The 24,623-nt window shown below is 45.0% G+C and overlaps 2 long non-coding RNA genes across 3 annotated transcripts in view; both read right to left on the bottom strand.

The window, feature by feature from the left end:
• The window catches only part of LOC146809494 (uncharacterized), a 481,565-nt gene that overhangs the window by 67,960 nt on the left and 388,982 nt on the right, over positions 1-24,623 (bottom strand). The window lies entirely within an intron of this gene.
• On the bottom strand, positions 1,933-23,574 carry LOC146809495 (uncharacterized). The gene is made up of 2 exons (XR_014966442.1): positions 23,404-23,574; positions 1,933-5,348 (listed from the first exon to the last, which is right to left on the bottom strand). It is a non-coding gene; the product is annotated as an uncharacterized LOC146809495 (long non-coding RNA).

The following is a 24,623-nucleotide window of genomic DNA, read 5'->3' as shown; positions in this document are numbered from 1 at the left end:
CAGATCAGGCGGAGCTGCCGGGGAACGTGCTGCCTGGCCGAGGTCGATATAGAGGCAAAGTACTATGCAGGACTACTCCTGGAGGACTGACATCTTGAGCAACCTCAAAACGCATCATTCCCGCAAACCAAACAGGGTTTTGCAGAAGACAGGGAACAGCAATGAACATCATGGCACTAACCCTATTGATAGATGCGGTTAAATCAGCAAAGAGCTCGCTATTCCTATGCTTCATAGATTACAGCACAGCGTTCGATCACGTAGATCGCGCCAAACTCTGGCAGAAATTGGAAAAGTGGGGGATACCAAGGCCTCTCCTGAAACAGCTGTTCTATTTCATACCAATACTTGGGTCAAGATCAAGCTGGGATCTGGGACGCACCTCTCAAGGCAAATTAACACCACCAAAGACCTAAAGCAAGGGTGCATTCCAGCACCCATGCTGTTTAACCTCTTTCTGGCAGACCTTCCGGGGGAACTTGATAAAACCAAATCACATGCCCCACGGCTAGGAAACATCTCGTTATCAAATCTTTTATATGCAGACGACTTGGTTTTAATAAGCCTATCTCCAATTGGACTCCAACACCTTCTGGATACCACTAATACTTTTTCACAAATTGATGCATTAAAGATCAACTTAAACAAATCAAAAGTAATGACAGTGAATTATAACAAAACAAATAAACTTTCATGGTTCCTGGAAGGGAGAGGTTAGACCGGGTAACCAACTACAAATACCTTGGGGTACTATTGGACAGCAGAGGTTCATTTATACCTCAACTAGAGGCCCTGCGCCAGAAGGGCACCACATTCTACTTTTCAATGAAGCCCCTGAAGAAGGTCCTCCCAGACCGAACTTTGGGTTCTCTCTTACAAGTGATCAGAGCACGACTGCAGCCAATGCTCACATATGGGCATGAACCAATGCAAGGGAAAGATGTGACAGTTTTAGATAAAATAATCAGTAGAACATACAGAGCAATTTTCCAGCTGCCCAATTACGTATTGCCTGCCCAAATACGTCTAGAATTTGGCCTTCAGAGACAAACAGTGGAGAGCAGAGGTGCTTATATAAAAAGCTGGTGTAAAATCAGAGGTGCAGAGCAAGAATCCTTAAATGCCTACCTCTGGGTTGAACTATCAACCCAAGAAAAATCATCAGCCAGGAAGTACCTGTTTGAATCATTGGAATATCTCGAACTGACAAACCTTTGGGAGTCATCCATAGATAATAAAAGTTTCAAAAAGGTAGTAACAAAAGCATCAAAATTAATATCAACAATAGAAGATAAGGAAATCCTGGCCAAGAGGGCTCGTGGATGGACAGTACTGAATGATTATAAAGCTCTTAAGCCACAAGCATACCTGAAAATGGGACTTACACAGAAGACAAACGAACATTTTTTAAAACTGTGCTTCGGCATTTTACCAATTCTTCCTTATTTGGCACCTTGGAAAAGGAAAGAAGACCCGCCCTGCCGTTTTTGTGGAAAAGGAAAAGAGGACCTAACACACATAATCTGTATCTGCCCAAGCTTGATGGACATACGGTAATATGGAACCAAAAGGGCATAAGAAGCTGCAGGCAGGCTGTGAAGCTGTGCTTTAACCCAGAGGAGACCCAACTAAGACTAACAAAGTACTTTGATATAGTGGCTAGAAGACTTAAGACCTAGCAAAAGGCGCAAGGAAGAACAGCAAGCAGTTGTAGCACTTAACCAAGTACAGCGACAGCCTTTTTGGAATCAGGCCTTGTAAAAATTGTGTCCTGTACCCAGAAGCACAAGCACTTTATTGTCCTCGAAATGGACTTCACAGATAATAAACTGTGACAGCCTGTCTAGAACCAGGCCTTGTTAAAACTATGTCCTGTACTCCAAAGCACAAGCACTTTATCACCCTGGAAATGGACAGCATAGATAATGAAACTGAGATTGATACAACCTTTATTTGAGAGTAACATTTTAAATGTAAAAGTACAAGATAATGCCGGACATAATTTTATCGTTTAATGTTTTTATATTGTGAGTTTTAATTAACTGTACAAGAAAATTATTATAATTATTATTATTGCATGCATTGAGCAGCGGCAGTTGACGGCTTTTGACCTTCCTCTCGAAGTTTTTAATGTTATTCTGGCGGGCAGGCAGCCCTCCACGAAGATGGTATACTGTACAGAAAGGTCTATTGACCCGCTTTCTGCTTTTCTTTCTACTGTCCTTCTAGTCATTCTAATCCTTGTCCAACAGACTTTTACTTTCGGAAACTCTCAAGAGTTATCTTTCTGCTCTGTCTGCTTTTTTGCGGCTGCCAGACCAACCCTCTGTCTTCAAGTCTCCTATTGTAAATCGATTCCTAAAAGGGCTGGCTCACTTGTTTCCACCCACGCCCTTTGTTATGCCACAGTGGGACCTTAATTTGGTTCTCATCTACCTGATGTGCGCTCTCTTTGAGCCTTTACATAATTGTCCCCTATGGCTGTTGACCATCAAAACAGCCTTATTAGTGGTGATTACATTGGCACAGAGGGTGAGTGAGTTGCAGACGTTATCTTGCTCGCCTCCCTATCTGAGGTTCTTTCCGGACAAAGACGTGCTTCGCATCTGGGTATCCTTTTTGCCAAAATTTGTGACACCATTCCAGCTAGGTCAGTCCATCACATTGCCCCCATTCTTTGCTTCCCCCGCATACCTCTAAGCAAGACTAGCATCTCCACTGGCTGGGCCCAAAAAGAGCGTTGTCATTCTACCTTGACCGCACAAAAGAGTTCCGGGTGGATGACCAAGTCTTTTTGGGGTATGTGGGAGCAAAGAAGGCAAGGGCTGTGCAGAAAAGGACCATTTCTCACTGGTCTGTTCTCTGCATTAAGATCTGCTATGCCCTGGCAAGGAAGCAGTCCCCTAAGGGATTAAGGTCCCATTCCACCAGGGGAAAGGTTTCTACTACGGGCTTGGCTCGGGGTGTCCCAGTCCAACACATCTGTCAGGCGGCAATGTGGGCATGATTGCACACATTTGCAAAACACTACTGCCTGATGGTCAGGTCACCAGAGACACGCACTTTGCCCGCTCAGCCCTGCAGGACTTTGTAGTTTAAGATATTGGTCCGCCGCCCACTGCCGGGATGGTATGGCTTGGGTATCTAATTCAAAGGTAAGGAATCTGCAGCTATAAGTCTCCATCAGATGAACAAGTTACTTACCATCGGGAACGCATTATCTGGTAGAGACTCTATCTAGCTGCAGATTCCTTACAGCCCCACCTATGCCTCCCTACTGCGCTGACTCATATTGTAGAGCTAGGGTTACTCACCTGTTCAGGGCCCTAGTTTTGCACACAGCTGTGTCAGTTATTTCGTGGCTCTGCGCAGCTGTCGTGGAAGAAAAGAAAAGTACTGACGTCTGTGTGCCTGGGTGGTGCCTATATAGACACTGCAATGTAATAACAGATGCTACCGACACCGATGACGTCGCGCAGAGCCGAATTGAGCCTCCCGACGGCACACGAAAGGGGTATTGCTCAGCAAAAGTTTCCGGATCCAGCCTGACGCCTGGGAAATTCAAAGGTAATAAATCTGCAGCTAGATAGAGTCTCTACTAGATAATGTGTTACCGTAGAAAAGTAACTTGTTCTACACTTGTTCATTCACCATTAATCAGGTTTCACATTGGGGTTGAATTCAGCGAGATTTGAGAAATGGCAGCTGCTTTATGAAAAGGGACATGTTTGAAAAGGGACAGATCCATTAATTTTTGGGTGTAGGATGTTTGAGCTGTCTACCCTCAGGTTCTCGCGTATCTGCAATGCTAAATTGTTTATACCCGTTATGGTGACCCCAGCCATTTGCGATTTGCCCAAGGCCCATACTTGGATGGATAAGCCCTGTTTTTCTTTCTGTATTGGTCATTTCTCAATAGGTATGTTTCCTGAAGGAAAATTATACCAGCATCTTGCTTTCTGAGGTATTTTCACGGGGAAATTAAGGCCCCTTACATTGACCCTGGATGGTAGCAGTCTTTTGTAGATAACATATGCTGCAGTAGGTCGAGTGCCTTAAACAATAACTGAAAAACCCCATATTTGAAAAAGTAATAACAATTGCCCCATTTCCCACTCAGGAGAGATTGAGTGTCTGATCTCGCTGACAAGCCGTGAAATCCTTGCCGGTGTGCTTGATTATATCTAGTGAGGCATTCATACTTGATCTACTATCCTCCAGCTCCCTCGGCGTCCCCGACCCCAAATTGCTACCATGGTCCTCATCACTTCTTATCAGTACAACTTGGCAACATTAAGAGTAGTATAAAACAGGACTCTAACCTCTATAGAATCTCTTTTTAAACTGACATTTAACAACAGTAAAGGTCAATTGGCTCACAATCATTCAAAATGTCTGTGGAAATAATGGTCATGGTAGGTTCTACCCTGTTTTTTGTTTGTGTGCTTAGACCATCTTAAAGTTATATTGATTGTTTATTTCTAAATACTAGCACATGGATACTTTAAAGAGCATTTGGTGCAGAATCCCTTTAAACTTCTGTGGGCCTGAAGGCCTTGGTTTATCCTGCTCTGTTTCTTTGTGCATAATCTTAAGCCTTCTTAACCTTTTTTTGATTGTCTATTTTCTCGGATGCTGATCCCCTTCCTTAGATGTCAACCATTTTTACTCATGGTCTCAAATGTTCCTAGTTTTGGTCAGGTCCTGGTCCACCAATTTCACTCTCATTTTGAAGACCAAGTTGGGAATGGCTCTCCTCAGGATTTTTTATTGTCTTGTCCATTCCAGACATGTTTTCAGTCTGGAATCAACCATCTGTATCGTATATGTCACTTGGTCAGTTGGACTATGATTTCTCTGGATTGACTTCTTCTCTGCAATGTCGCTTTGGACAGGTCTTTAAATTTAGCAATCTTGTTGTCACAGAAACTGACTTTATCCAACTTAAGCACCCTAGATATTATTCTTTGAGGATAAGTGGACGTCGTGACCATTATATCTCTGGCTTTGTCTTTGTTCTCTGAGGTTTTGCGATCAACTCTATGGGCTCTCGCATTGCGTACTGGATAGTCTGCTGCATTCATCAAGAAGGTTCTGAACTTGTAACACATCTGTTCATCTGTTCATGTGCTCACCCTCTGACTCCCGTTTGAGGTTCATTATGCTGATGTTTTCCCACCTGGACCTTTTTTCCAAGTCTTCACATTTGGACATTAGCCAGTTAGACTGTGGATCCAGATAATATATATTTTGAACAGAGGTCCTCAATCTGTGGTGCCCACTGAGTAACTTCTTTTTATATTTATTTATTTTTCATTTAAGCAGCCTGTTGTTTTATATGTAGCTACCTGCAATGAAAGAACTTCGTCAGTATTTCTTTATTCGATGGTTAAAAAACATCATAAAAGCACACATATACAAACAGTTAAGAATTAGAATTAAATCATTATCCAGAATCCTGACTGGGATTACACATTTAGTAGAGGGGGAGACTAAACAAAACATTTCATTAAAAAATAACAATCAGGTTGGCTCTCTAGTTGCCCTTAATTGTACTGCAACTTTGATAAAATTCATGATGCTACAAAGTGTCAGGGGGTCGGCCGCTTTTTGCAGGAATATTAATGCATCTTTGGCGTGTGCTAAATTAGCTTGCTTTAAGATTCCTACTAGGAATCTGCGCCTAGGCATAGAATAAAAAGGACACAAAAGTACAAAATGAAGGGTGTCCTGCGGAGACCTATTGTCGCAGCCGCAGGCACCCTTCTTCTCAATCGATGATGTAAAACCTGGTGGATCAGCCAGTAAATAAGGTAAAAGATTGAGCCTAAAACGAGCCATTAAAAATCTATCCTGTGCGTTGTGCATGAGATACAAAAGAACTTAAAAACGTACAGAATATTTAGTTTATAGCCACATCTTTGACCCAGCCCCATGTTCAGACTCTCACAGGTCTCTAGTCACCACCAAACATGACTGAAGTCAACAACAGCAGCAAACTAATATAACCAGGAGTTTTTGTTAAAATAGAAGTGTATTTTTTCATATTGTTAAAAAATAAAAACCTTTTTAGAAAACAGTATGAAAGAAGATTGAGGGACCACTTCCTCTCCAGGAATTAACAAAAGCATCCTACTTGGACCATACAGTTCATCATTAATGATTGTGAATGGTATGATTTAATTATGATGAATGATTTTCGGCAACCACCAGTTCAATACAGCTGGAAAAGCCAAGCCATCAGCATCCCAGGAACTATAGTATGGTTTTCCTCTGATGACTTGCACTAAAGTTGCAGCCCATGCATTACAGCCATTATACCCAGGGCCAATGGAAAGATGCAATTGTGTGCCTGCGGCGATTTTAGTATAATTATAGATTTGCCCCATTTGCCACATTTTTTATTTTTTTTTAACATACTTTATTGATGACTTTGACACTTTTGAAATGTACTAGTCATTCTACAGAGACAGTCTTTTACTTTTATATGAAGAACATTATACATATGGCTTATAATGGCTATGTGTGTCATTTCGCAAACGATAAAATCGAAGATGATTTGCCCCATTTGCCACATAATCCATCATCTGCCGCATAATCTGCTACTTTTACCCAAAAACCTTTTTTATTACTCAAACGGTTCAAAAGATACTAAAAAGCATCAACACATGTTGCCGCGCCGTAAGAAGGCCCTTATGCAAAGCTGGACGGGTCACCTTTTCATTGATATATTTGGGTGTTAAACTGGTACTAAGGAGGTGCAACCACAGATTGACTGTTGCTCTGGAGAAAAACAGGCACACCCATCACATTAGTTCACAGAGGTGTTATCATCTGAATATGTTCTGTCAAATTGTTTTGTTTGCGAAAAATAAAGTACCATTGTGCACTTTTTGGTAATTCTATGTCAGGACCAGAGGCGAGGATTATGCTCAACTTTCTTTATTCATTTTTCCAGCAGTTTCACCTTTAAATCAACAAAAAAACTAGCATCCCCATAGTGCATGCAGTAAGGGTCATCTACGATCCACCAATAGGCTCTCCACATGGTCTACGAGGGAGTGCTTCCTGTGCAACTTCCTCTTTCTTTTCCTGCTTCAGCAGATAAGTCTTCTTTCCCTCTCTCTTGTTCAATGCTAGGGAATTAAGTGTATATTTTAAAGCATAAATGTATTTTTCTGCTAGCGATATGCTATTGGCTAATTGCGCGTTGGATTCTTGTTGTTTCTAAACCATATTGGGGCTGCGGGAGCGATTTCGTATGGTCTGCTTGCGACTCCCCTCACTGAGTCTTAGGCAAGTGGTGCAGTGCGCATGTTGGGAGAGCAGGGGGCGCACGTCTGCATGTCTCGTTGATCCGTGTCGCACTGGTCGGCAATATCGATGAGCACACACATCGCCCGCGACCCAAAATGCCGCCTGGGCAGTCTGGAAGCCCTTACGCCTGCAAAAGTGTGGGTCTGTATTTCTCATCGCCTCAGCCATATGCCTGCACCGCAGGTCTGTATTTAAAATGCCGCAAGGCGCGAGTGAGTCTTTTTCGTGAAGAGGCTGATAGGGGCGGGCCCAGACATCTAGGACACTCAGTATAACCAAGGGTGAGTCGCCCCTTTAGCGGATTAATGATATCCGACTAGCACACTCAGCATGCATGAAATTAGTGACTTGAGTCACGACGCTACCAGCCTTGACATACAGTAGAACCCCAACTAGCACATAGAGTGCTTAGAGATACAGTTGGCATACTATTTGCCCTAACTACAATAGTACTCACACCCACCATCATGGAGGACGAATATGTAAAGGCGGAGTCTCTGCAGGTCCTCCCCCTTGATGAGTTCTGCGATGCCATGGATGCTCAAATCCAACAGGCAGTGGCAGCAGCCATAGGCCCTTTTGAGCGCTGCATAATGCAAATAGCATATGCTTACCAGGCAGAACAGCCCCAGTGCGCCCGATGCGTAAAAGAGCCTCAGGCATGGATATGTGGGCTTGTGGACGCTTGAAGAGGGCTTTCTTAGCCAGATCAGAAGCAGGGTTGCAAGACACCATCCCAGAGACCCCAGAGATTGCCAGTTTACACAACTCCTTGGGAGAATCCGCAGATGAGGCAGGTCCCTCCAGACCCTGGTGCCCTATAGTGTTCCCCCTCCTTCGACATATCCAGAAAATCAGAGGAGCTCTATGACATGTTGGTCTCTGAGGATCTAATACACCCCGGTCCTCGGAGTGGGCGCCCTCCCCTAAGGTCTCGGCGTTCGTTCAGGAGGTGGAGGATCTGCTGCAAAAAGGAGCGATTGTTCCAACACATATACACCCAAGAGGTTTCCTCAGCAATATTTTTCTTGTAGACAAAACAGATGGGGAGTCACGGGCCGGTGATAAACCTAAGAGAGTTCAACCAATGGTTGGTCTACCGCCACTTCAAAATGGAGGGCATCCATCTTCTGCTGGACCTCCTCCAGCCTGACGATTGGAAGGGCCGTTTGGATTAAAAGACGCGTACTTCGCGGTCCCTATCTTTCCCCCACACAGGCGTTTCCTACAGTTTCAGTGGAAGGATCAGGTGAACAAGTTTTCATCCCTCCCTTTCGGTCTTTCTTTGACCCCGTGGTGCTTCACCAAAGTTCTCAAACCAGTGGCCTCATCATTTACTTAGACGACATTCTGCTCCTAGAGCAGTGTCCGCTCCGCCTCTCACAACAGTTGCAGGAAACGGTAGACCTTCTCCAGAACCTGGGGTTTGTGATCAATACCAAGAAGTCGCTCCTGAAACCATCCAAACAGGTGACCTTCCTGGGGTTTACCAAAAACTCGGTAACCCGCAACCTGAGTCTCCCAGCGAGGAAGATGGCCAAGATTTGCAGGGAACTGAGGCGAATGCTAGCACGTTCCTCCACTTCGTTGAGGCAGCTAGCCGGTTGTTAGGCCTTCTCGCCTCAGCAGTTCAGACGATTTGCCCTGGGACGCTCCACTACAGAGCTTTGCAACATCTGAAGGCCTCTCATCTTTGCAGAGGACTGCAGTATTCCGACCAAGTACCCATTACAGAGGAAGTATGCATGGAGATGAGGTGGTGGCTGGATCATAAGGAAGCCTGGAATGGCAGAGCCCTATTTGGCTGCGATCCAGACTTGGTAAAAGATCCGACGCCAGCAAAACAGGTTGGGGAACTTGTTGCGTAGACTCCTTTACAGGAGGAAAGTGTTCCGCAGCGGAAAGCCAAGCCCACTTCAATTGCCTAGAACTGATGGCGGGGTCCTTCGCAATCCAGTGTTCAACTAAGGACAAGGTGTCTTGCAACGTGCTCCTGAAGATGGACAATGTCTCGGCAGTCCGTTACATCAACCATCTCGGAAGAACGAAGTCCAAGGTTCTAGCGGACCTGGCCAAAGACTTTTGGATGTCTCTCCCACAACATCTCAGTGACAGCGAAATACCTCCCAGGAGCTTCCAATGTGATAGCAGATTTGTACTCCAGGAGCTGGTCAGGCATGAGCCTGTGGCAATTACATCCACCGTCCTTTCAGAGACTCCACAACGCGTGGGGCCCATTCTCGATAGACCTTTTTGAGTCAAGTCTGGATCACCAGCTACCAAGATTCTTCTTTTGGAAACCAGACCCTTTAGCTACTGTGATGGACGCCTTTCTCCAAGATTGGTCCAGGGAGACAGGGTACGTTTTCCCCCCATTTGCGATGATAATGAGACTCACGGCACAAATCCGTAGACAACAGGCGAAGGTGGTGTTAATTAATCCGTACTGGAGGTCTCAAGTGTGGTTTTCAGTTCTGGAACTTTACTGGGACTCTCCAATCCTCCTACCCCGAGACCCATTTATTCTGAGGGATCCCCAAGGCAATCCCCATCCTCTAGTCCAGCAAAGGCGAATGCCATTTGTGGCATGGCGGATTTTGGGCATCGCTGTTGAGTCTCAGGCATATCGAACGATGCTCAGAGGTTACTGGGAGCAGCTTGGGCCGAAAGCACAAGCAAGCGCTACAGATCAGCATGGACCAGATGGGTCAGTTGGTGTGTTTGGAATGACCAAGATCCCAAGGGGTGCAAAGTGGTAGCCATTATGAACTTCTTGGCGTCATTAGCGGCCCATGCCCTGGTGTATCGCACTATCAACTCTTATAGGTTGGCGATCTCAGCAGGCCACGTGCCTGTCCACGGGAACCCAGTTGGAGAACATCAAATGATCTGTAAATTGATGTGAGGAATTCGCCTCATGCTCCCTCCGGAACCCAGGTATTCGTCATTGTGGGACGTCAATAAGGTTCTACTCCTATTCCAATCTTGGCTACCTAATAAATATTTTTCCCATAAGGAACTGTCAGCGAAACTCGCATGCTCTTGTGCCTAGTATCATGTCGGCGAGTGTCCGATGTTAGAGCTTTGAACATTTCCGGAAAGATTTTCACCCCTTAAGGGGTCAACTTCCATATTGTTCGAAGAACCAAATCAGATTCCAGAAATGGTGTCTTATCCAGCATTTGATAACTCCCCTTAATTGAGTGTCGTTAGGTGCCTCAAGGAATATGAGCGTATGACAGAAGTATGACAGAAGAAAATCTTCCTCCAGGGGAACGCCAATTATTGATTTCCCTAAGGAAACCTTTTAAAGCGGTTATGCCACCAACCATAGCCTGTTGGTTTAGATGGGTGATGCTAGAAGCGGGTATAAATGTCTGGCAATTTGGCACCCATTCAGTGAGGGGAGCAATGGTTTCAAAAGCTTTCTACTTGGGGGCCAGGCTAGAGGATATTATAAACGCCCCAGACTGGTCATCAAACTATATGTTCAAGAGATTCTACTTTAAACCAGTCATGAACATGGCGTCGTTGGTGGTGTATAAGCTTTGAACAAGCATAATCCTCGCCTCCAGTCCTGACATAAAATGAAATATTTCCTAGTAATCATGACGGAAAGTTTCAATTCTATTAAGGACGCGAGACCTGATCCCAACCCGAAACCGTTAAGATATATAATCATCGAGGTGAGGCCCTGTTGTATTGTATAAGTATGTGCTTTTGATATTGTTTAATCTTTTGTTGGTGACCCCTTGGTGGAACGGATGATGTATATGTCCATTACTGTTCATATTGTGATGTAATTGCACCATGGTCTAGTGATGCTTACCTGGGTTTACCGTGAGATCGGAGTCATTGGTTTGTCTTTCGGCTTCTTCCAGGTCCTGAGCATTCCAAAGCAGACTGACAAGACTCGAAGATAATGTGGTCGCAGTCAAGAAAGAGAAAGTTGCACAGGAAGCACCCACCCTCGCAGACTACGTGGATTGCCTATTGGTGGACCATAGATGACCCTTACTGCATGCACTATAGGAATGCTAGTTTGTTTGTTGATTTAAAGTTGAAATTGGTGGAAAAAGGAATAAAGAAAGTTAAGCATAATCCTCACCTCCGCGTCCTTAATAGAATTGAAACATTCCGTCAGGATTACTAGGACATTTTTTGTTCTTTTTGCAGACTTCTTTTTTTCTGTGTGGTAAGCCTCTGACACTGAATCACAGTCACCCACAAACCTGTGGTTTGCTAAACACTGTTTAATATTATTTCCCCACAGTAAAAATGATTTGCTGTGGGAATTGTGGGCTTTTATGGTTGTTGAGGATGAGGAGTACTAGGTCCTAGAAATGTTTGCCAGGAGGGGTCCTTATGCCGAAAAGATTTTGACAGGGAAATCTCGGCATCAAAAAGTTTGAAGACCTCTGATTTAGAGTACGCGTTTGTTGAGCATCAGTAAAAGTTTTTTTTTTTTAACAACACTTTTTATTAATCAAGAAGGCAAGGGCTGCAGGCCCCTGACAAACCAGGGGACCTGCCACATAGTAAATAGCAACAGCTCTTGACATTTTGTCATATAGAGGGACAATGGAGAGCTATTCAAACATCATCGATCAAGAAACCCCCCCCCCCTCCCTTCCCAACGCCCAACCCCCTCCCCCGGACCGCACCCCAGCCAGACACCACCAGAACCATCTCTATACAATTAGTACTCAGTGCCACGCTTGGCATTCAAGGAGGCCCCAAATCTCCATCCATAGGGACCGGTGCAAGGAAAATGCCCCTATAATCAGCCCACCGCTTCCAGATCTTGAAGTGTTTCCGAGGACACCCACGCGTAAAAGTTTTGATAAAAATCTGCTTGGTCCAGTCATTGGCTCATATGTTGAAGGTCTCTTTCAATTTTTGCCACATCCTTCCTAAGGTTCATGTATTATTTGAAGAGGCCTTTCTGGAATTTTGTTTCCAACATCTGCTCTCATTTCTAGGAGGCAGGATTCAAATGATCTTTTGTGAGTGGGGCTCATTTTTCTCCTTTTGCCGCCTCTCTCCGTGTAAGACTGCGTTAGTCACTAGGGATGGGATAAGTATAAGTACAGTTGTGTCCTATTAAAGAGCTGTGTTGCACTGTACCAGTGGTATTATCTGGTGCCAATGGTATTATCTCATAGTATCTGCTGAAGTGATGTGGTTAATCATAGTTCAAGGGCCAACCCCTTCTTCAACCCACAAAAATACCCATCTCCAGCTCAGTTTCAATGTGGTGTTCATCATTTGGATCCACTGTAGGACCATCCTGTGCATTGCAGACAGCCTCGGCCCGTCTACGCCTCACTCAATTCATCACCCGCTCTTTCTTCACCATTCAGCTTTTTCAGAACACAGTCAGGCATCCAGACAATCTTTCTTCAGTTTCTCATATTCCCATAAGACAATTCTAATACGCCATTCCCCAGTCTGACCACTTGCAAGGGCTTAGATAATGGGCACAACCCCATTTTGACCATGTGTCTAAGTCATTCTTTCTTCTAATTACCAACTACCTACTTACCCCTTAAATTTCTCTTTCCGCAGCTGAGACCCTTTTTTCTTTGATGTTCCTTCATGGACTCAACCAGAATCCAACTATGTTTAAGATTAACTTATGAGCAGCCCATCCCCCTTCCCACCCTTTGCCAACTTGGCTGTAGTACGATAGGCCCAACTAGTTACGACTCTGCCTTGACAACCCCACGCCCCTTAGTCCTTAGAGAAGAACACCCTATCTGCACGGTTGCAACCAACCCTAACAGATCTGCTACCCTCTGCATCAGAGGGGTGGTCAACAGCAACCTAGCTAAAGTTCCCACTGCTGCGGATACCCTCGACAATCACTCCTACCCCTCCCTAGCCAGCCTCCTAATAAACTGCTGGTCAGCTGTAAAGCATGCATCTGATGTTGCCGACCTCATCCTGAGTCATAAGTCGGACCTAGCGATCTTGACTGATTCCTGGCTCAAGGAATCCTCATCACCCTACCTAGACCTCTTAGTCCCGCCCAACTATAACATCGTAAGGATGGATAGGCACCCAGAGAAAAAAGGGGGTGGCATTGCCTGTATCCACCGCTCCAACCTCCTTGTTACAGAACTGCCAGTGGACCCTACAGACTCCTGCGAATACCTTGCGCTCTCCATCTCCAACAACACTTCTCAGCTGAGCAAACTTCACATCTTTTACCACCCCCCAGGCAAGAACGACTCCTTTACGGACCTCCTCATGGAAATCATCACAGCCATGGTTTCTCCAAACTCTAATGACATTTCCCTTGGCGACTTTAACTTGCATTGGAACGATCCTAAGGACCCTCAGGTCAATGCCATCAGAGACTTCTTGGCCGATCAAGCCCTTATCCAAGCCTGCTCCCTCCCTACTCATTCGAAAGGCGCCACTCTAGATTGGATCATTGCTAAGGAATCAGCGGTCAAACTTATCTCTATTGACCCCTGAGACTGGTCTCACCACCACGCCATCACCTTCCTCCTGCCCAGCACCCAAAAACATGGACACCTCAACCCGTGATTCCCAAACGATGGGTTAGAGACACTAAGAACCTTGATCACGAGAAACTGGCAGCGCGTTGTGTGTCCGACGTTCTCTCCCCTCAGTGCACCTCGGTCGACAACCTAGCGAATCATTACTCCTCAACCATATCCGACATTCTCGATGACCTGGCACCACTAAAATTAAAAAGAACCAAGATCAAAGACAGAAATCCCTGGTTCAGCGGATCCCTCAACAAGAAGAGGAGATCCCTTCGACAGACTGAACAAAACTGGAAACAACACCCTTCAGCAGCACATCTAAAACTTCTCCGCCAGGCCAGAAATGCCTACAATAAGAAAATCCTCAACACTAAAAAAGAATTCTTCAGATCTGAACTGGAGAACACCAAAAATCGACCTCACAAGCTGTTCGACTTGGTCAAACACCAATCCAACAAACTAGCGAAAACCACCAGAGAAACACCTAAACCCCTAATATCAAGCGAGGAATTCTCTTCCTTCTTCTGCGACAAAATCTCTGCCCTTGGAAATGAACTTAAATCCGCTACTCACCACCAAATCAAAATCTGCCTGCTCCACCTCCTCTCTCCGCGCTGTCCTCTCAAACCTCACCCAAAATCCTAGCACACTGGTCCAAGTTGAAAAACTATGACGAACATTCTATCTCGAGAATTCTTGCCTCCTTAAAACCAAACAATCACTTTAATGATCCTCTCCCCTCTAACTGCCTAGCTGCCTCCTCTCAGGCTATCATCCCTTCCTGGACCTCAATAATCAACGCCTCTCTCCTACAGGGCTCAATTCCTGACTGGCTCAAGGCTGGCCAAGTTAGCCCCATCCTAAAAAAAACAAAGCTGAACCCTGCCTCCGCCGATAACTATAGACCCATATCAAACATTCCTCTCCTTGCCAAAGTTCTGGAAAAAGGTGTGCAACAGCAGCTAAGCCTACACATCAACAACTTTCACCTGCTAGGTGACTTCCAATCAGGGTTCAGACCTGGACACAGCACGGAAACCACCCTCCTCCACATAGTGGATGACGCCTTCCAAGCCCTCGACCTAGGCAAAACCTGTCTCCTAATCCTCCTAGACCTGTCCTCTGCCTTTGATACGGTTAACTACGAAATTCTCCTAGAACGTCTCAAACTCAGGATGGGGCTGGATGGCACCATCTTTGAATGGTCTAGATCCTTCCTCCAGAACCGCTCACAGAGAGTCCTCATCAACGGTGATCTATCCGCCCCCACTCCGGTTACGGTTGGAATCCCCCAAGGATCAACCCTCTCCCTTACCCTCTTCAACCTTTACCTTGAACTTCTCACCGAGGTGCTACGTGCCTCCAACATCTCCTACCTTATGTTCGCCGACGATACAAAGATCTACATAAAAAATCTCTTCCCCTGAGGACATTCTCTCCCTGAACGAGGCCCTGAAGCTGAAAGTCCACTGGCTCACCGCCAACCAGCTAAGACCCAACACAAATAAAACGGAATTTCTCCTGATCTCCCCACCCAAACCCAATCCAGACATCCAGGAATGGATCAAGACCATCACAGCACTAAACTGCCCTCCTACCATTGTTGACTCGGCAAAATCCCTTGGAATAACCCTTGGGAGCACCCTGAACATGCGTAGCCATATAAACTTGATGGCCAAAACGGCCAGATTCCACTTGAGTTACCTAAGAAACCTAGAACCCTTCCTTGATGTGGCTGACCTTAAAACGGCAACCCAGGCACTAGTCATTTCCAGACTAGAATATGGATGCTCTACTCTTGCAGGGCTACCCAAGAACTCCCTAGCCCCATTGAAAGCCTGCCTCAACACCTGCCACCAGAATCCTAACTGGCTCAAAGAAATTCAATCACATCCCCCCCCCACCTCAAAGCTCTGCACTGGCTTCCCCTAGAGGCCAGAATCCAATTTAAACTGGCCTGCATTACTCACAAAGCCCTTTACTTCAATTCCCCTTCATTTCTCGCACAAGAACTTTTTGGTATCCGGAGGAGCCAGAAACTCCCGATCTGCCAAAGACCTGCTGCTGCAACCAGCACGCTTCTGGAAGAAAAAAAACGACAATCGGGCCTTCTCTGGGGCCGCGCCAAGAATTTGGAACTCTCTCCCAACCGCCATCAGAAGACTTCCTTCCTTGGCACACTTTAAGAAGGAAACCAAAACTTTCTTAATGGGAAAATACCTTGCCTAACGAATACTTTACAATCACTGCATTGACTTGCCCCACTCTCCACCTCGGCACTATCCATGGCCTTTACGGATGATACCTATTCTGTACTCCTGGGCATCCCCCCCAAGAGCTGAGACTGTGTGCCTTCTTGTATAATGTACCTACCCGTTTTAATTTTTATATCACATGTAGCCTGGACTTTAGACTGCGTGCTTTTCCTTTCCCAATTTTATCCCTTCCGTCCCTACGCTTGTATACTACCCCTTAATCCTGTAAAGCGCTCTGATACCCTCACGGGTCTGGTTCGCGCTCTATAAAACTATTAAATAAATAAATAATGCAGTTTCCTCACTGCCATTCTCCAATCTCCAAATTCACACAGCACCAATCGTAATCCCCCATTTAAAACCCAATTCCACCAGCCTATTGCTCTTGGGATATTAAACTGAGGTTCTGATATGGAGCATCCCCCAACTTACTCAAAAAGCTCTCTCTCTCGTTGGGAACTAGTGGTACCACCTTATCGGTCACTATTTCCACTAGAATGCCTTTTCTTCAAACAAATCATCTATAAATTCACTAACCACCCTTATTTTAACATGTATAACAAACTTACCCTCCAGCCAGCGCATAAAATATTCCACAAACACCAGCTCATACAAGGAACCAGACAACAGGGTATGGAACAGTCCCACAACATCTAGAGCATTTCCCCTGCCTTTAGAAGGTCATGGTACCGCCTACTTAGGATATACCACCGCTTTCTGTGCTTTGTCACTCCATGCAAAGGTCAACCAATTCCTTATCATATACTTAACATCCCTATCAAGAGTTGGCCATCAAAAGTCTACACTCATCTTCCTCTTAATTACATACATCCCAACATGCCATGTCAAATGCCTTAGTCCTTCCTTCTCAAAACATCTTCTTGCCATATTAACTCTGTAGCCACATTTAAGAAATCTTTCTCCAAAACACTCTTTTCAGGCCTCTGTGATTGTACTTTTTTATGTTATGGAGTGTCGTATCATCACTCACCTTGTGAGAATCATTTCATTGTAGTATCACACGACACACTCATCCTCCATTTCGCAAAATGTCTCATCAGGCAAAGCAGGTGTGATAGACAAGTATAATGTTCTTTCATCCAGTGCATATTCAGCTTTAAAAATATATTCCGGCAGTCTGAAATCCATTTGCACGAGTTAGTTTTCCATTCTTGTTGCCAGTGAAATATAGCATGATACTCTAGTTAAATGTAATAAGTTTATTTAACACGAGGAGAAACACATATGTAACAGCACAGGAGGAAAAACATCTGTAATTGAACCCCTGGCTGTTGGAAACCCCCATATATCATCTACCAGATTCGTTGACACCTTAGTAATAAATAACATTACACACATAATTATTTCCCAGTAACTGCATCAGCTCACGTATATTATATACATAGAACAGTTTGTATCTCAGCTTTTACTGGAAACCAACCCGTTTCCATGAAGTGAAAGATATATTATCGTTGTTGCTTCCTTTCCTGTGATAAAGTGATATGTTTTGCCTTTGTTTTTTGATCCTTCAATCTTTTCTTTAAGGCCATATTCCCTGCTTACAGAGTTCAAGTAATTATATCTTGGGTGTTTGGTACTGACTGAATAGTTGGCTCTATACAAAATCTAAAAATAAGTCATTTAGGCTTATGGGGTATGGAGCCTTGATGGTGTGATCATTGTTGAGGAGGTGAATAGGATAATGTCCGCAGGTAGGAGGTTACTAGATAACTTCTTTATTTTAGTCCAGAATTGCAGCTACAGAGCCTCGTCCAAACCTCCACCAATCTCCTTCTCTTGTTGTTACTCTCGAACAAGATTTGCAAGTTTGGAATCTTGATCAGCCCCACGTGACAGTTTCAAACTATATAAACAGTTAATAATCAACCTCAAAACACACGAGAGAAAACAACAAAAATTACAATACAAGATAAATAAAAACAACATTGCAATATAAATCAAGAATGACATACCATGAAAATGATATGGCAAAACAACAGAATGCATCTCTAATAATACAAGAAAACTATACATTCATTACAAAATAGAATCATAGCATTTAGCTGGCTGACAGCAATAGTATACTGAAAGAATAAAATCAATTCCAATATATTCACAATCAATCATAATACTTTATTCGGTATGAAAAAATACCATAAAAGTACAGATAAAATACATCATAATATAAAACAAGACAGTTCGACAACTTAAAATAGTACATATTCAGTTCATCAGCGATTAAGAACCCCTCCCCTCATCAAATTCATTCTTAGGGCCATTAAAGGACTAACATCACGGGCCACATATGTTCACCTAATGCCCCTTGTTGTTCTAAGCCTGAGGGCTGCCCTTAAAAAATTTACAGTGCAGAACAGGGTTAATGCATCTGTGGACAATTTTAAAAATAACAGGGCCACCCTTGCATGTTTAAATCTAGCATTCTTTAAAGTACTTTTTAAAAAGAAACTCCTAGGTTGTGAATAAAAAGGACATATTTAAACAAAGTGAAGGATGTCCTGTGGAGACCGATGGTCGCAGCCACACGGACCCTTCAACTCTATAGACAAGGTAAATCCTGCCTGGTCAGCTAATATATGGTGCAAAAGATAAAGCCTAAACCGTGTCATTAAAAATCTGTTGTGGGTATTATGAAAATAAGACAAGTAAGGCTCAATACCCACGCATGTTTTGGTCAGAAGATATTCTCTCACTGTCTCCTATGATCTGTCTGCTAAATGTGGACTCCGTATTTGCCCAGATTTTGCCCCAACAGACTAGGGGTTTGACTTCCAGCCTATCCCTGATGTAACTGACGCCAAGTTCTTCATGGATAATGTGGGAAGGTGTGCTCTGAGGCACTTTAAGTAAGCGCCGAAGATACTTATTTTCCTCTATTTGTAAATGCTGCTCATCAATAAATCCCCATACCTCGCTTCGATAAAGAACTTTGGCACAACACATAGAGCTGTATAATCTCAGAAATTGCTCCGGCAACCAACGGCCTAGCCTTCGTGCAAAATTCATGATCGACCCAGAGCAATTAGCTAACGTATGGCATTTCTCCTCTAAAAGATCTTTAAAATGTAGACGTCCATCGAATAAAATCCCCAGGTACGAGAAAGAGTGCACCTTTCCCAAGCGGTGAGAACCAATCATGTAATCATACTTTTTGCGTGGATTTTTGCCCACTTCCATAATGTACGACTTGGATAGATTTGGGGACAGATCTAAGTTCTCCATAGAGGAAACAAAGCCGTCTATCAGACCCTGAAGCCCTTTGGGTGTATGAGCAAGGAGAACCGCGTCATCTGCATAGAGCAGGACAGAGAACCCTCTTGAACCAATCCTCGGTGTGTCAACCTTTAAAGTACTAAGTGCCTGATCCTAACTATTCATGTACAAAGTAAACAAAAAAGGGTCTAGGACACAACCCTGTCTGACCCCGCTTAAGCGTGGGAAAGGGTCGGTGGTACTTCCCTCCTGGTTGTATCTAACTGTGGCGGTAGTGTTCTGATGCAAAGCTTTTAAAATGTTAATAAGTCTGGGGTCCACGCCAAGGCCACCCATGATTGCCCATAATTTCCTGCGGTTACTCGGTCAAAAGCCGCCGTCAAGTCCATTAATGCCAGGTACACGGTTTCTTGGCTAGCAATAGTGTACTTGGCTACCAATAAATATAAGTTAAGACATTGATCGGTGGTTGACTTTCCTGGCCTAAAGCCATATTGGGTGTCAGTTATGATGTGCTGATCCTCAGCCCAGTCCATTAACTGGCTGAGGATAACCCGTTTTAAAACTTTTGCTGACACGTCAATTAAGGAAAAGGGACGGTCACAAAGTGGACTATCCTTGTTGCTTTTTTAAAAATAGGACCAATCGTGGCTGTGGACCAGGATGGGGGCATACCTATGTCTACTGCTGCGTTAATGACACTAGTCAGGATTGGTGCCCAAAGATCTACTTTGCTCAAAAAAAGATCAGGTGGGATCCCGTCAGGGCCCGGGGCCTTGTTTCGAGTCAGGCCTTCAATCCCTGCCTTAAACTCGCCCAGAGAGAAAATGATCGGGTTCATGGTCTGTTCCCCCCCGTCATCCTCCGACTGGGCCTCAGCCAAGCAGTGATTATAGAGCTCATAAAAAATGCTCATGCCATAACTCCGGCAGGATGTTATTGGCTACCCTGGGTTTGTTTGCCTCTTGGAAGCAAGAATCGTTTATAACTTTCCAAAAGGCAGTTGTGTCCTTTAGCTCTATTGCTTCCCTTAGGCCCTCCCAAGCCTGCTGTTGAAATTTGGATTTACGGCCTTTTACTGCCAATTTATAATTTATTCTGCAAAGGGTCACCCTCCTCTTGTCTCTTGGGGAGGATTTTAGAGCATCTTTCAGCTCTCTCAGGGCACGGGAGCACTGTTCATCAAACCACCTTGGGTCATTCGATCTAGCTTTGTGTGTTGTGGTCCTGAGCAGACCATCAATTTATTGGGCAACACCCTCGAATGCCCTGACTAGTTCAGCCCCCTCCACATTTGGGTCTAAACAGTCTGCGATGAGCTGTTCACGATCTTTCACTAAAGCTCTATAAAAAGCTTTGCCATTACCCTGTGACCATCTCAACCTCCTGCCTTGGTCTGTGGCACATGCCCTCCCCCCACTCTAGGTGGGTTCTTACAGAGATTTAACGCCACGAGGGACATGACTAGGGGATTATGGTCACTGAAGATACTCAGACATATTTTAAAACCTGTGACCCATTTTTAAGTGTTTTAGAAACAAAGATGAAATCAATAAAAGAAACTTCCTCTGCCTTTGAATGTGGGGTGTACCATTTTATCCTTCCCAACTTCGGCCAGATCCATGGTGTGTGTAAGGGCATGTCTGTTTAGTAACTTGCATAGCACCCTTCCCCCCTTTGTATGTTCCATATGCGGGCCCTCTTCCAGAGTACACTAGACCAATCCCCTCCATCAATTTTCAGATTTGGACACAGATGGCAGTTGAAATCGCCAACTAAAACCAAATTAGGCATCGACGCCCCTTGCTCCTGTATGCGAGCGAGCCTACTCTCCAGCTCATCCAATCTTGCAATACTCTGGCCCGGTAAGATCGCATTATAAGAATTAATAAAAATGAACTTGTGGCCCTTGTTATAAAACTTAAGCCCCAACATAAAGTCTGAGTTCCAACCTAAATCAGACCATCTACCCTGTAACCTGAGATCGACATATATAATCAATCCTCCCCTTGCTCTCCCTGACACTGCCTTGCACGCTGGTACAAAATAGGATTTGTAACCCTCAAGGTGGAAAGTGCTACTCTCTACTTCCCATGTTTCCTGAAAACAGATGACTTGGAATTTCCTAATATAAACTAGCCAGTCTTCATTTTTGAATTTGGCAGATAAACCTGCTATGTTCCAGGAAACTATTTTAAAATCTATCTGGTTATGTCTGTCTAGGCTGTCTGATATGGGATAGAATTGAGATCCATGAGGTTCCATGTTTGGGTGATTGTGCTCTGGCGTGCAGGGTGCCAAGTGCTCTAAGTGGGTTAGGTTTACAACTTCCTCATTTAAACTCGCCATGACTGTTCCTCCCAAGTCTATATTAATAACATTATTCTCATGTCCATAAACACCCTTAGTTGCCCCCGACAAGCCCAGTCAGTCAATATCATTTAAGTACCTTGAATTATTGAGGGGGGCATAGCGGTTATGTACTGGGGCTGTGGGGCCACCCCCATACATTGCCACCACCATTCATCTTGGTTGTTCGGGTTCATCATGTGTCTGTAAAAGAAACCTAAAGGAAGCATTTTAATGCTTGAGCCACCCTCATCTTGGAAAAACCCCTTACTCTGAGTGAGCAGGTTATGTACAAGCTCGGGATACCTAAAGTTCACAATCACGCAGTCCCCTGGGAAATCTTTCCTGGAAATGCCAATCCAGGACACCCTTCTAGCTATTAAGATGTGCCTGTGATTGGTGATGTTAAAACCTACATTCCTACTCATCCAGTGCGCTGCCTTATTGATCAACATTAAGGGGGATTCTTCTCCATCGCTCGTACAGGCCGGGAACCTGTCAGGACCACTGTATATGGACATGATGCGGGTGGTAGATCTAGAAACGGCAAGTCTGGGGTGCCCCAAGCGCTGTAAACTGGCATCTCCCCAGAGTTTTGGTTTGTGGAGGCTCTGCCCCCTTTGTTAGTGGGGTCTGATTGTTGGACTGTGATGTTACCTTTGGTCCCTGCCCTCGAGTGCCTATGACCCCTGGGGTTAGACTTTGTACTATTTGTGTTTCCTTCCAGGGTACCTGGGGGTGGCACTCTGCTCGTCCCATCCTGTAAGCCAGAGGGCTGTTCATTGGCAATGTTTCCCCCCCCCCCTCCCCTCTACTCTGGTGGGTACAACTGATAAATTGGGACCCTCCTGTGCCCCAGAACGGCAAGATACAAACCGGTTGACCTCAATAGTTGGTACACTATTCTGTGTCAAAAACAGCGACAATTCTTCTTCTATAGATCTGTTTTTGACTAATAAAGGCCCCAAAAGAGCAGTTAGCATAATTTCCATCCTTTTCCAAAGCTCAGTGGCCGCTCCCTGCCCCGCATTGTCATCTTCACCGTTTTGGGTCGTTTGATTGTCTACAGTGCCTGCTGTGTCAGAGGGCCTAATTACTTTGGACGCTGATCTGGGCTTTTGTTTTTGTTTAAGTTTGGAAGACCCCCCACCCCGGCTCGCTTTACTGGAGCTAGGTCGCTATCTGGTGGCTTTGTTGAGCTATTAAGTTTAGATGCCCTTTTTGAGCGAGTGATAACCTCCCCCCCTGAATTTGAGATAGTTATATTACTTGCAGTCAGTGTAATCAGTGCAATGGCCCCAGCCCCCTGCCCTGACAGTAAACCAGAATCAGTATCCCCTACAGTATCTCTTGCAACATTCTCTGCGAGGCCACTATCAACAGACTTAGTCTCTATGAGTTCTTGCAACAATGGGGATGACCGGGTAGATAACAGCGGAGGCGGGACGATAGAGGTAGCTCTTTCTGCGTTATTACTACCTCCCGACATAGCCGTCATTGGGGGATTTAGTCATAGCTAAACCGCCCATAGACGAATGTTTTTGAGCCACAATAGAGTCCAGGGACAGTCTTTTCTCCGTGAGCTGGATTTGGTGAACCAGTAATGATTCCACGCTGATTGAAAAGGCATCTAGAGTCCCCGTGAGCCCACCACCCACCAAAGAGCCCGTTGCCTTGCGCTTGCTCATTCTGCGAGCAGAATACGCTTTAACACATGATGCGAATGACAATACCTTTTATGTCCTTGTTTGGCCACCCTGGGGTACGCTCTGCAGTCATGAGAATTTATCTTGGTGCCTGGATGTCAGGGGGGTGGCCCACCCTGCCGCGTCCTGCCAAGGGCGGGCCCGGGCTTTGCGCGCCCACGCGCGTTCCGCGCAGTGGGAGCTGGAGGCAGCTTTTATGCGCCGGCTAGCGATTATGACGCGGCTCCGACCGCGGTTCCCCCTGGGCTGTGGAGTCCTCTGGTGCAGGCAGGCAGGCAGGGTAAAAAAATAAGCAGGCCAAACGCTCCCGCGCAGTGGGAGCTGGAGTCAGCTTTTATGCGCTGGCTGGCGCTATTATGACACGTCTCCGGACGCGGTTCCCCCTGGGCTGTGGAGTCCTCTGGTGCAGGCAGGCAGGGTAAACAAGCATTTGCATTGCAATAGGTCTCGTATTTACGCGAGTTTGAGCTAATGACATTGCAAATGACAATGGCTTTTTTTTTTGTTTTCGTTGGTAAAACATAAATAAAAGGCATTGTCATTTGCAATGTCAATAGCTCAAACTCGCATAAATGCGAGACCTATTGCATTGCAAATATTTGTTCTCTCTTTTGCTGAGGGTCAAACAATGAGTATGTGGAAAATATGCGCTGTGGCCCCAAAGTGCCACTGGTGCCCGAGAGGGGTCGGGCAGGGAGGAAAGGAAGCAGACACCTATCAAGAATGAGGCAAAGGAAAAAGAAACATAGGGTGGTGGGAGAAGGACATGCGGTGAAATCAATACTAGCTGCATTGGTACTTGGCAGCGCCCGGGGCGGGCTCTGCAGAACAGCTTTAGACCTCTGCACTGATTTGTTTATGCATAAATTAAGACCACATCTTCAGTAGCTTATCACTAGTATACCTAAGATAAAAGGACCTTTTTGGTCCTGTGCGAGATTCTTAACTCTGCACCAGTGGCATGAGTTCACTGAAGAGTAATATTTACAGGAGCAGTATTAATGATAATTTCTTATTATATACAACGCTATTACAGGTACTAAGAGCTACAAATAATAGCTGCCGTGCCTCTGACCCAAGTTAAAGATACTCAATACCACAAAGAACTCTAAAAGGTAAGTCCTTCACTGCAGCTAGCGTTTTTCTGGCAGCCTGCTAGCACGCATCAACTCCGCTCAAGAAGGAGCACAGCATAGACTAAGTGCTCATTCATTACTTGGCCTCTCGCTGACACTTAGCTGATCAAC

Source organism: Triturus cristatus, chromosome 7 (genome assembly GCF_964204655.1).
Source record: "Triturus cristatus chromosome 7, aTriCri1.1, whole genome shotgun sequence".
Taxonomy (NCBI): domain Eukaryota; kingdom Metazoa; phylum Chordata; class Amphibia; order Caudata; family Salamandridae; genus Triturus; species Triturus cristatus.
This window is presented reverse-complemented; position numbering and strand designations above follow the sequence as displayed.